The following is a 13,626-nucleotide window of genomic DNA, read 5'->3' as shown; positions in this document are numbered from 1 at the left end:
TTGCTATAGTTTTCTATGTTATTTTTTGTTTGTTTGCTTTCTGGCAAGCATGAAGTAGGCTTAACCCTGAAAGTAAGTCTTGAAACTTCAGATCTAAGTGTAAAATAAAGATGACACTATTGCTTTCTCATATCCTTGGTCCTCTGTACAGTTTGATCTGCACACTAGCATAGGGCTGGGGAATCAGACGCAGCAGTGCTGATGACAGCTGCTATTGTTGGTATGGTAATACCACTTCTTCTGCATGCCATTGTAAAAATATTACATAAAGTCTATTTATCATTTTGTTATCTGTACACCTCAGACTGTTTTACACAAGGAAGTATTATGATCTCCATTTCACAGATGAGGAAACCAACAGTCAGAAAACACGTAGTTCATGGGGTTTGTATGCTAGATCACATCAAACAAAATGACCTGTAAAAAAATATGGTAATTTTGTCTGTTTCTACCTTCTGGAGTGCAAGAAAATCAGTTGAACAGAAAATCTAGAAATGCTTCTATTGATATGATTACACGGTATGTATTAAAGGTAACGTTTTTGAGAGATGTGATACTTGTGATGTGCTAATTATATTTAAAACAATTTAACATTTTATTATATGGATTGTTTTGGGAGCAAAACTTACTAAAGTATTTTAATTATTTTATTTCTCAAGGAGAACACATTAATTAAGCAATGAGTTGTAAATTATCAAGGTGTTTCTTTTTTCTTCTTCTTTATCAGTGACTATGTGGTGTGAAATACTGTGAAATACTGAATGATGGTAGTATTTCTAGGACAAGGGAGAGCAGAGATTTAGGAATTGGATATCTTGCAGAGTCGAATTGACTTTGCCAGCATGAGTCTAACAGCCACACCAGCCAAACCAAGGAAAATCAAACCATTATCATTGAGGGAGACCTTGGATCAAACAGTAAAATAGCACCACATTCATTCCACCTCTCAAAAGATTATCACAGCAGTTGCGCTAGCTGCAGTGTGGTTTTGTGGTTACAGTTGCGCTGCTCTTTGGTGGACTATGGAGGGGAGGGATCAGTTTGAACAAGTTCTGGCCACTTCAACATTATGTAACTTCCTCTCTGACACCTGGACAATGTTACACTGAGTTTAATAAAGGAGCCCTTATGAATAAATGTTCACTGTCATAACAGGCAACAGCTATGCAAATGAATGAGAAAATGTGTGAATGTACAGGGTGTTCTGGTTCATTGATCTCTTTCCAAAAATTTTTGGTCTCAGCAACCACCAGACATTTTTGAATACAAGCTGTAATTTTCCGTGTCCAGCTTTCTCAGTGATCACACAGTGTCCAAAATTTTATCCAGCTATTAGTAAAAACAAAACAACAGCAACAACAACAACAATAAAAACAACCACAATGTGCAGCTTATCTCCCTGAAATCTGTTCTGTAATTTTACTTACAGTAACAGTGATGCCAGTGTTGCAGGAACCATCTGAGATGGCCTATTCACAGTATGTTTGCACTCATTATAAATCTGCTTGGCCGAGATTTTCTTTCAAAAGCATTAAATGTCTTCTTGTGCAGGCTTAGGGTAGTTGTACCCATTTTAAACATCCAGTGTAAACACTCTGTTTGAGATCTGTTGGAACGGGGAAATATGTAACTACATGTAGCACTTAGCAAATTCCAGCTTGAATGTCCAGCTCCCGCTTGTTGAAAATCTGATATAGGTGCAAATATCCTCTGTGAGCATACACATGATGTTACATTAAAAGTAAATGGATGTAGATGGAAAGTCATTCATAAACCGTAAGCATCAGGAACATTTTGTATATTTTTGCTAGCGTGCACCTATAGAAGAGAGCGTCTTATCAGTGAAAATGAGTTATCTCATTGAAATAGTACTTCACAAATGTCCCTTGTAAGCACTCAATGAGCATTTATATGGGAACAGGGGCTAGAGGAGCATGTGGAAAAAATAAGGAACCAAATCCACAGAGGAATACTCAGCTTGTTGTAGCTCCCCAGTGTTACTGGTCAGGATGTCCACAAGGATCAGTGTCTGTGAAGAAAATCCAGTTTTCTCCATTCCATTGCATGCATTTAGTCAGCTTCAAGTTGTACAGTTGTCTTTGTTGTTTTTTTTTTTTTTTTTGAACAATATCTCCAAAGAGCAACATGCCCTGTGAAATGCTATTAGTGTGTAAATCTGAGATCTTGGGAAACTGAGAAGCCTAATTCTGTTGCCGTGAAATCAGTAGGCACATTGACAAGATCGAGCTTTTAGGTTTGTAATTTAGAGGTTAGGTAGAATCAAGAATTCTACTTCCATCTCATTTCAGCTAAGCTACAGTTTCTCATTAGTGTTTGCTTCTTTTGTCTCAGACAACCTAATTGTGCCATTCTTCTTATCACCGAAGTCTAGTAGAATAAATACTAGACTAGTAGTGCTAGTTCCTCTCCCAGGGGGGTGATCTTATTAAATGACAGATAAAGATCTTGCCACATATAAAGGTTCCCACATATACTAATATCAGAAATGTTTCTCCACACTTTGACTAATTTTACAAGTAGTTCCTTTGCCTTCCTAGCATGTTGTGCAGAATTCATTTACAGTGCAGATGCAACATTTTTAAGTGATTGAGAAACAAGTGTGAATGCTGAGAATACATTGTGATACTTCGACTTCATCCACAAGAAAGTGCAACTGCCACAGATGGTGTTGCAGCTTCAAACCCTACTGATGCTGAACAGCACTGTAATGTTAATTTAAAACAAGAATATGAAAGTAAAATAAGGACTTTGCTAAGCAGAATTGGAAAATCTTGAATATCCTGAATGAAAGAGCTTGACTAAATTGACATGCAAATCTTGGTTTTAGGGGCAAACTTTTTTATAAAAGAGTTGGTTGATTCCTTTTAATTAGGTTATTTTTCTCTTTTTTGAAATGTAATAGCTAGGGAAAAAAGAATTTAGGGCTGCATGTATCTAAACATATTTAAACAGGATTGCAAAAATAAATTCATATCTATTTATAAAGGAGTTATTTAGATATTGTAGACATTTCTGTAAAATGTCTGTATCTGTATACTTTTCTGTGTTCTTGTAAATTCTCTGTGTATGTTTCATCATTTTGACATACAAATAGCATTTGACATACAAATGACACCAACTAAAGCCTAAACTGGAACTACTTTTAAATCACTAAGGAGATACAAGGAATAAATTAGACTGTTTGTGTTTCCACATCAAACAATACGCTGCAGTGAAGCTTAAACTTACTTTAAAGAACAGACACTCACAATGTCTTTTTAAGTGTTTTAAAAACCTGTTGTAAAACACTGTTGTACCTCCACAGATGGTGTGAAATGATGCTTCATTATTAAGGAAAATAAGTTATTTTTCAAGCACCAGGTTGAATGATATTGTTTCTAGTTGTTGTTGTCTACTTTCAGGGACTTTGAACAACTGAAAGCATGTGGTTTTCCATGAGGGAAGAACACCAGCTTAGAAACACTGAACATCACCAGCTCACTCTGCTGCATGATAATATGCAGAACAATATACTGACCAACTCTTATATTCATCTCTTACCAAAATGTCCCCAACTTTGTGCTGAAATAGTTGTATCTCTTTACCTTGGTCTCTGAAAAACAACAGGTTGGGATTCAAGAGAATCAGGAAGAGCATTAACAGTGAGACAAGTCCCAGGGGTAATACTTAAGAGGCTGTGCCAGAGCTGTGTTATGAATTAAAAGGTTTCAGTCATATCTTCATCTTGAAGAAGGCACATTTACATTTATCTCAGGCTCACACATTCTCTGAATGTATCTTCTTCACCTGAAGTTTGATGATAAACCTTCATTTATTTGCTCCTAAGACCCCATTCAAACTCCACCACCTTATTTAGAGCCTCATCTGAGGAAATGGTTAGCCTCATACTTGTGATCAATATAATTTTCAGATAAAGTATATCATAGTTGATAGGAATGTGATGCAGAAAAGTCCATTTTTGCTACTTTGAACTGTTCTTAGCACAGAATTTTAATTTTGTCTCTCAGATGATAATACCCTATTAGCCGTATCCAAAGTAATAACTGCAAAATTACAACTTGAAAGTATATTTTTAATATTGAAAACAAATAGGTTTTATTACTATTATTTCTATGAAGAGCAGAAAGTAGCTGTGTTTACCATACACCAAGATTTTGTAAGTGTGGCTTCAACTATTCAATTTCCATTCATGTTGGATTACTAGATTTAGTCTAAATAATTGCAACTGTATTTTAAGTAAGTTATTGAGGAAATGAAAATCTGAAAATGAAGGGAAAATAAATTTAAAGTGTTTACAAAATATTACATCCTCATTCAGCTTTCTTGTTGAGTGTGTTTTGTATAGGAGGAAGAAAGGAAGTAGACGTGTGTGATTCTTATGATAATATTCTAAAACCAAAGAATGTATGTAAAATTGCACGTACTATAGAAGTCAGAGCAAGATATTAAAAATGTTCTTATGATTAGAAAAAAAGATATTATCCTAGGTGCTTCTCAGCATCTTTCTAGGCCTTGGTATTCTAAGTACTCTGCCTTAGAATACAGCAATATTATGTTTGGGTAAGAACATATGAGATAATGGACAAAAGTATCTTTTCAGGGTCAGGAAAAGAGAGCAGAGTCCTTTCATGCTTCAAAGCAGCAATGATGAAAATCTGGGCTGTGAGTTTAAGGTTGGGAGGGAGTGAGTGGATGTAGCAAGAGGGGATGGAAAGCTTAATACCTAGTTAGAGTATTGGCAGCTTTCCGATTTTTCACCACTACACAGATGTGCACAAAAGAAGTGTGTTACTGTGACCTTCTGACTCTATTTAAGCAGCAGGCAGTAGAATAAAAAGGAACCTTTACATTTTCTTTTTGTTAGACATGTCAAAAGTTTTAAAAGCTGTTATTTTAAGAGTCCTTTTTTTCCCACCCTCAAAAGATTCCAGTTGTGCGAGAAAAAATAAAAAAAGCATTTCTTACCATGAGAAACACTATACTTACTATTCCTCCTTATTAAATTTGAAAAATATTGCACATAAAAACTAAGCACCATTTTTTACTGTCTGTAGTGTAAGTGTGTAGCCAGCAGTGCTTCAGTTAGGTCACTTTTCAGTCATATGGACATCTCTCTAGAGATATCTGGGCAACAGAATTCAGTGTATTTGTATGTTTTCAGAAGAGTGCACATAACACTTTAGAGGCACCTGAGGAGCTGCTTCCATTTGACTTACAGCTTTTCCAAGAAAGAATATGATTGTGGTATAAGCCTATAAGGGAAAATATAATCAGTTGATCTGATGATATTTTTAACCTACACTGTAGTAAGAAGGTTTAGACAAGTAGGGCAATTTTTTTTTTTAACTTTAGTGTCTGAAAATACAGAGAATTTACTCTGTCTAGCACCCTGCAGTGCCCTGGCACTCATCTTCCAAAACCCTCATATGCATTGGTCCTTCTTTCACAGCAAAATTTTCCCTATAATGACTGTATTGCTACGTCCAGAGAGCAAACCCTTTGGAGATCAGGTTATCAGTACTTTTATACCCGTCAGTTACTATGCTTTAAGTTACTGATTAAAGGTACATTTTACTCTTCACCTGAATTTTCTGTAAGCCATCCATGAAGTTATTCCTGAGTGGAATATTTTTAAATGCATAAAATGTGTTATTGGTGCTATTGCACCAAGAGAGAAAAGAGGATCTCCTCAGATATAGAGGACACGGCAAGCAGCAAAACAGCAATAGAGAAATATGCAGACATAGAAGGGGGTATGTTTGTCAGATTCAAAGCTAATAAGCATTAAGACATGAAGTTGGAATAGAGAAGGGGTAGGTTAGAGCTTTTCATTTTATGTTATTCTCCTGATGCAGATCCATTCTATCCGTATTCAAGCCTGGACTCAGCAAAGTAGTCAGATCCAAGTTCAGCACTTGAACAGTCCTGCTGGTTTCTTTGGAAATACATTTTCACTTCTCTTCATATTGCTGAAAGAAAGTTTCAAAACTTTACGCCTTCCTTTCTCAGTTTGGCCCCAAAATATTTGGACATAGAGAAGTTTTATTCTGTGATTTGGGCCAGACTTCCTTCATGAAGCCAAGTGCTTCAGAGTGATTTGATAATATTTCCAGAGTATAAATACTTAACTATATATAAAGCAACTCATCCTGCTCTTTTAATCAATGCAGAGAACACCACAAAGAAACAGATTTGTGAACAGCTTGTGAGGCATATAATCAAAAATGTTGTAAACTTAAGTAATCAAAAATGGAAATGTTTTTTGTGTATCAGGTGGTGAAGGACCTTTGAATAAGGATGGGCTAAGAATGTCTATCCACATTTTGAAGAGACTGAGCATTATTTTGGCAGTAATTTGATGTTACTGATGAAGGCTTTGGAGCTGGAATAGCAAGAGGAAAAGGATTTTGCATATCTTTAAGTCTTTCCTATTGAGTCATTTATGCAAACAATCATTCAAAATGAAAACAGCTGATGGCTCCATCTTGTCATATAATCAGCATTAAAAAGAAAGAAAGATTTACCTGTAAAAAGCCTCCTACAATTTATTTCTGTTTTACTTAAGTAGCAAATTTCAAACTGATAGTGTAGAAAGCAACCTGTAAATTCATTACCTAAAAATAAAACAGGACATGTTTATCTACTGTGCAATGATACCAGCTTCAAAGTAAAAGGATTGAGTGTACATTTGGCAAAAAATACACCACATTTTTTTATGACATTTATCTTATTTCAGAGTCTTTGAGCTAGGTCTTATTTGCTGCTATGAACTTCAACAGCAAAATAGGGAAGGTAAATATGACGACAATTACTGCTAAATCAAAGTAGCCTATTCAGAAGTTCCAATAACCTGTTATGCTTGTGATTTTAATGACTAGGCCACATACTTATGAAAGTGTTGCAGGCTGTTCCTACTAACTTATCAGGAAAAATTTTGCACTTTAAATAGTATGGACCTGATTCCAAGATGTATGTAAAACTAGATCTTATCTATAGTAGTAAAGAGTTAAAATATTTTGGCAGCTTCTGAATCATTCTGAATAGAAGGACTGTTTCTGCAGTCTCAGGGGCACACTAGCGCTATATTCTCTGCTGACATTAACCAATGCAGTTGCATGGAAGCTAGTGAAATTCTCTCAATTTAGAGCAGTGAAAGATTTGGTCCGTTGCTTCAAAAATATGAAGGAACAAATTTATACTGTTATAAGATAGAGACTGCCTGTCTTTTTAACATCACTCTCTAAAGTATTGCTTTCTGCGTGAATCATAGAATCATAGAATGTTTTTATTCTTTTGGAAGGGACCTTTAAGATCATCTAGTTCCAACTCCCCTGCTATAGGCAGGGACACCTCCCACTAGACCAGGTTGCTCAAAGCCCCATCCTGCCTGGCCTTGAATGTCTCCAGGGATGGGCCTTCCACCACCTCTCTGGGTAACCTGTGCCAATGCTTTACCAACCTTATGTAAAAAAATTTTTCCTTATATTTTATCTAAATCTAATCTCTTTTATTTTGAAGCCATTTTCCCTTGTCCTATCGCAACAGTCCATGTAAAAGAGTCTGTCCTCTTCCTTCTTTTAGCTCCCCTTCAGATATTGGAAGATCTCTCTCAGGTCTCCCTGGAGCCTTTTCTTTTCCAGGATGAACAGCCCCAGTTCTCTCATTGAGTCCTCATAGGGGAGGTGTTCCATCCCTCGGATCATTTTTGAGGCCTTCCTCTGGGCAAGCTCTATCAGTTCAACATCTCTACTATACAGAGGACTCCACATCTGGAAGAATTACTCCAGGTGAGATCTCACCAGCACAGAGTAGAGGGGCAGGATCACCTCCCTTGACCTGCTGACCATACACACTTCTTTGGATACAGCCCAGGATATGGTTGGCTTTCTGGACTGTGAGGGCACATTGCTGGCTCATGTCCAGTTTGCCATCTACCAGTATCCCCAAATCCTTTTCAGCAGGGGTGTGCTCTATCCTTATAACCCCCAGTTTGTACTGATAGTGGGGGTTGCCATGACTCCGGTGCAAGACCTTGTATCTGGGTTTATTGAACCTCATGAGGTTCTCCTGGGCCCACTGCTCAAGTCTGTCTAGATCATATTTATTTCCTCACTCACCTGCTATTTGTTTCTTTGAGGATCTCTTTTGTGCATCCTTATTCTGTCATGCCCAAATGCTCATTTTTGATTCAGGGGGATGGAATTAGGTCATAATGGGCCAAGAGTTGCCTTCAAGTGTTGCTACAGTTTTCGGCTCATCACTTGCTTCACCACCTAGTTGGCAGAGGATATCTGGCTGTCAATGGTTTACGGGCGTTCGGCCCGGTTCCGTGACAAAGGGGATGGGGGACCCATGGGCCCACGCCCCAGAAAAAGGGAAAAGGGGAAAAGGGTAAGGAGATGGCCCTGAGAGCAAAGAACAGCAGCAATAATCTGAGGAGAAACAAACTAATTTACTAAATAAAATATTGGAATGCAAAACAACACACCATAATACAATATAATTACAATTTAAGCTGATAAATCCAATACAGAGAGAGAGAATGTCCCAAAATCAAAGTAGGCCTTACTCTACTACCGACGATAAGACGGCTGGAGAGCGAGGTGCTGCCAAGACGAGAGACGGTGGAAAAAGAGATGAGGTCTCGTGATCTGCAAGTTTTTATACTGCGAGCTTTCATCTTTTCCCTCCGGCTAGAAAATGGTAACAGAGGAGCAAAGTACCGTGGGGACTGTAGTAGTCCTTCTCTTCTGAGAACCAGGTACATTCACTACATGATGTTATGATGTGGAGTACCAATAACCGAAAATCATAAAACCATGACACTGGCTCAAAATTATGATGAAAAGTAAATGTGTGTTTCAGTGGGAATCTTCATGTATCTTAAAGTACAGGCTGACAGCTTTGGTGTATCCTGCGTTTTAAAAATTGTAGTTCAACCAAGGTTGTTTTATGTAGACATATACCCAAGTTTGGAGGTATTAACATTGATCTCTTTTAATTTTATTTGAATTCTTGATATCAAACAAAATTTTTTTTCTTTCCTATGAAAAAATCCTTGTATTTTCCTATATATTTCTCTGAAACATGAAACAAACTTGAGTTAAGTTTTGGGGAAAGTTTATCTTTTATTGAAAACAGTCCTTTTGTTAATAATTTTTATTTCAGAAAGCACGAGAAAAGATAGCACTTAACAGTAATACTTCCCAACCATATTCATCAAAGAGTCATGTGCCACGTAAGTTCCTTTACAACAAATACACTGAAAAGCAATTCAATCTCTTTTCCCTAAGGTCAAAGATTCAGGAGGGTTTTCAGTATATTTGGCTTCAAACCAATAGAATAATTACTTCACTGCAATTCAAACTCTTCTTACTTGTCTTCCCACTACCTAGCTATTATTTCCATTGCAATTCTGCACTCTAGATCTACCTGAAATCAGTGACTTTTTTCCTGGGCTTTAACAAATCTAGGATTTCTCACCACATGCAATGTGCTGCCTCTTATCTATTAAGCAATGAGAGAATATCATGTATAATATTCTCTAGCTATAATTCCCAAAAAACAATTGAATTTTAAAATGAAAGTTTTAGTTTTATATGTGACAAGCTGCTCAGATCCCAAGGAGATCAGCCAGTGTGTTTCACCTTGCAGTGAAATAAAGTTACATTGATTAAAGCTCTTGAAATTCAGCCCAGCCATTAAAGAGGCACTGAATCTTTTTAACATCCACTTCCTTAATACGGAAGGTAATACATCTTTAAATAATTTGTAAGTGTGTTATATTTGCCATCACAGTTATTGAGAGCTTTCCTTCAGCAAAATGCTGGCTGCAAGCTCCAGATTTCAGCCAGCTGTCACATATTAAATATTTTAATATTGAGGGAAATTAACTTTTAAATGAATAGCAAAGAAGGAAAAAAAAAAGATCCAGAGCAGGAGATGTCAGTGTATAATTTGTCATTTTCTTGTTCAACACTTTCCATTTGGTTTTGATTAGCACTAGACCTCGGAAACCAGAGACAGCGTCCTCACACAAAAGCTGTTTCAAATTATATGCAGCAAGTTTTTAAACACATTAGCAACAAGAACAAGCTGTCCTCATGCTAACTGGTCCTGCTTTGTTCTCGATTATGGAAAATCTCACTTTAACTGCCCTCTAATTTGTTGCAGATAGCTACTGCACCAGTCTTGGCATAGGATTAAACAGACATGAAAATGCTGTTTTCCACACAAATTATTAACCACGCCAAAAGTCACAAAATCACTTTTGGAAAATTTCTTTTTTTCCTCCTCTTTTCTTATTTACATAGGTTGCTCTGAAATAATGCCTCCTATTTATTTCCATGAAAACTACAACAGACACAAAGAACACAATAACATTATTTGATAGAGCAAATTCTCAGCTACAACGTACTATTTTCAACATAGTCACTACCAGTAGCTATACAATTTCACCAGCGATGAACAAGAGCCTACATGGTGTACCCATAAAAATCTGCACCACTGGAAGTAAACCATTGTTGCTGTCACCGCTGCTGAAACACAACACCCGCCACCTCACTTTAGACATATCAACTGTTTTGTCTCTGTAAATGCTCAGCAAGAGTCAATGAATACAGCGGGTGCCATTTTTCCTGCATGGAGGAATTTAGTTCCACACCTTTGCTTCATACACACTTCCATGTCAGATGCCATTGTGTCAGATTGCCCCTCTGCTGCCATCTGTCACATGGCAACAAAATGTAATAGAATATTTGTACGAAGGTTCAGCCTCCACTGCTGTACCACCAACTGCCTCTCACACTGTGGGACAATATAATAAAGTAGGAGGCATTATTTTTTGAAGCAGCCCTCATTTATTACTGCGTTTCTGCCATACATATTCTTCTCCAAAATATTTCTCCTATTCTTTAAAAAGTAGTTGCAAAATTATAAAATTATTTGTTCTTCTGAAGCAAGGATTCAGATTTAATTTTTTACTGTAGGCTGGTTGAAAATATTGTACATAATCTAACATGAGATGAACATCTGTCTATCACAGCATAAAATTATTGAAGCCTAAAGCAATTTCTCAGAAGATACAAGTTCCTAGGATAAAGATCAGACATTGACAGTCAAACCAAGTTCATATTCTCTTTTAGATATTTTAAATTACTTTAAACAAAAATATGCATGAATAATCCAGAAACCATTTTTAAAAAGGAAGGAAATAAATTCTTTCAACTACTGTCCTCTACCAATTAATGTTATATTTGTGACATCATTGACATCCGTCAGTATCACTGTCCGTGGAGTGTCGTTCTGGGTTTATATAAACATCTGGAATTTTTGTGAATGGGATCAGGAAGCACCTTGGATGCTGCTCTTTGTGGTGATTGAGAAGATCCTTCATGATCTGCTCAGAACATGAAGAAATATGAATTTACTCTTTATTACATCTTTGCAGAGTACCTTGGAGAGGATTTTGCTGTGCCACTGTCCCTTTATGTGTAAACTTTGCCTTTATTTCATTTCACTGAAGTCCAATATAGGCTTATGAAGCATGCTGCCATACCTTGCCCTTTAAAAACTGTCAAGTGTTTACAGGCAAGTTCAGCCTGGTTCTGTGACTAACGGGGTGGCAGAACCCATGGACACATGCCCCGGGAAAGGGAAAAGGGGAAAAAGGGTAGGGAGATGGGCCTAAAACAAAACAGCAGCAACGATCTGAGGAGAAACAAACTAATTTACTAAATAAGATATTGGAATGCAAAATAACACAATATAATATATAATTAAAATTGAAGCTAATAAATAAAATGAGAGAGAATATCTAAAAACCAAAAGGCCTTACTCTAATGCTGGCGGCAAGACGGCTAGGGAAATTGATGCTGCCGGGATGAGCAGGAGGGAAGAGAGCGAGCAAAAGGGAACATCTTGTGATAGGTGAACAGCTTTTATCTTTCCCTCTGAATGGAAAACAGTAACAGAACAGCAAGCAGTCCTCTGGGAGATGTAGTTCTTCTTCTCTTCTGAGAACCGGGTACCTGGAACTATTCACGATCCATGGAAATGGAGCATTAACTCTTTAACTCCCAGTGCACTACATGATGTTATGATGTGGAATACCGATAACCAAAAATCATAAAACCATGACAAAAATGAATATTTCTGACAACATGACTAAAAGACCAGTTGTTTAGCAAAGGTGAGAAATCAGTGACAAGACAGTTGATAGGGTTCATTGTTTCTTCCCTGAATCTTTTCAACAGTTTCTGTCCATTCCAGACAAAAAAAAAGTTGGTGTTGCATTGGCTTTTCCTTCCCTTATCTGGAGCTCCAGGAGTGCCTCTTGTGGCTTGCTGAAAATACATAAAAGATTAGTGGCCAAGTTTTTTCACTCTGATACAGAAATATGCATCCTTTCTATTTGAGGTTTAAAGTCAACATCTGTTGCATAGTATAAATATGAACTTGTTTTTCCCCTGCAATGTTTCATAGTCTCTGTGTATTAATTGTCTTAAAGATGGGCAAGGGCTCACAGAGATAATAGCAATCACTCTTGCTCCCATAAGGTGAAATTCCTCCAGTTCCTTCTACATTGTCTCTGCTGGGTTGTTGCTCCTTCATTTCTTGTGGCTTCCCCTTCTTTTTGAACGAAAGGTAATTAATCTTTGCACTAAGTACTACCTGTTAGGTTATGTTAGAATTCTAAGTGACTTATACTTCAACTAATTCTGATAAATTCCATTCTAATTCCCTTAAACTCTTAGTTCTTCGTTATTGACAGTGTTTACTACTCACTCTCAGACTGTTTCCATTAGCTCTCTTTCCATTAGTCTTCCACCTGTTTTTAAGTAGGATATATAAAGAAAGGTACTCCGGGCTAAACAAGATGCAGAAAATTTTTAGGGACTTAAACCAACAGCCATTTCACTAGGAAATGTCTTCTCTGGTTCAGTTAATGATTTGGCTGTCACTTAGCTGTGCTTGAATATAGCTGCCAGCAGATACTGATTATCACATACGTAAGTGGTGACTGTTACCTGCTGTTAGCAGCTTCAGGGAAGATGGGGGCAGTCAATCATTACGAATGAAAAAAAGCTCAGATTGTCTTTTGATTGGCCATGAGTAAGAAAGCCTGAGATGTCTGGCAGATCTGAATCTGTAAAATCTTCAAATTTTTGGAAATATACAAAAAAAAATGTGTTCTCATAGCTAGATTCTCCTTTATCAATGAATGCAAAAGATCTTGGGGTGTGCTTGAGAGCTAGATAATCAGATATAAAGTTCTGCAGTGACATCTAGTTACGTCAGTAAGAACAATACCTTTGGTTTTATTTCCGGTAATAGTTATAGACATGTTTGCCTTTCATTTCTGAATACCTACTTGTTAAGATTTGCAATTTATATGTTGGAGTTAATAAATGCTTTAATATTGTTATTGTTATTGTTGAGGTTATTGTTGTTATGTTTAATATTTTTATTGTTAATGCCGATGTTATTTTTATTATCATTGTTATTATTATATTTTAGTTTGACCTATATTAATGATAATTTCAGAATAAATAGAAAACCAGGAATCATCAGAGAGGTGACCCACTCTTTCACAGCTGCTATGAT

Source organism: Numida meleagris, chromosome Z, assembly GCF_002078875.1.
Source record: "Numida meleagris isolate 19003 breed g44 Domestic line chromosome Z, NumMel1.0, whole genome shotgun sequence".
Classification (NCBI taxonomy): Eukaryota; Metazoa; Chordata; class Aves; order Galliformes; family Numididae; genus Numida; species Numida meleagris.
The sequence above is the reverse complement of the archived record's forward strand: the minus strand, read 5'-3'. Positions refer to the sequence as shown.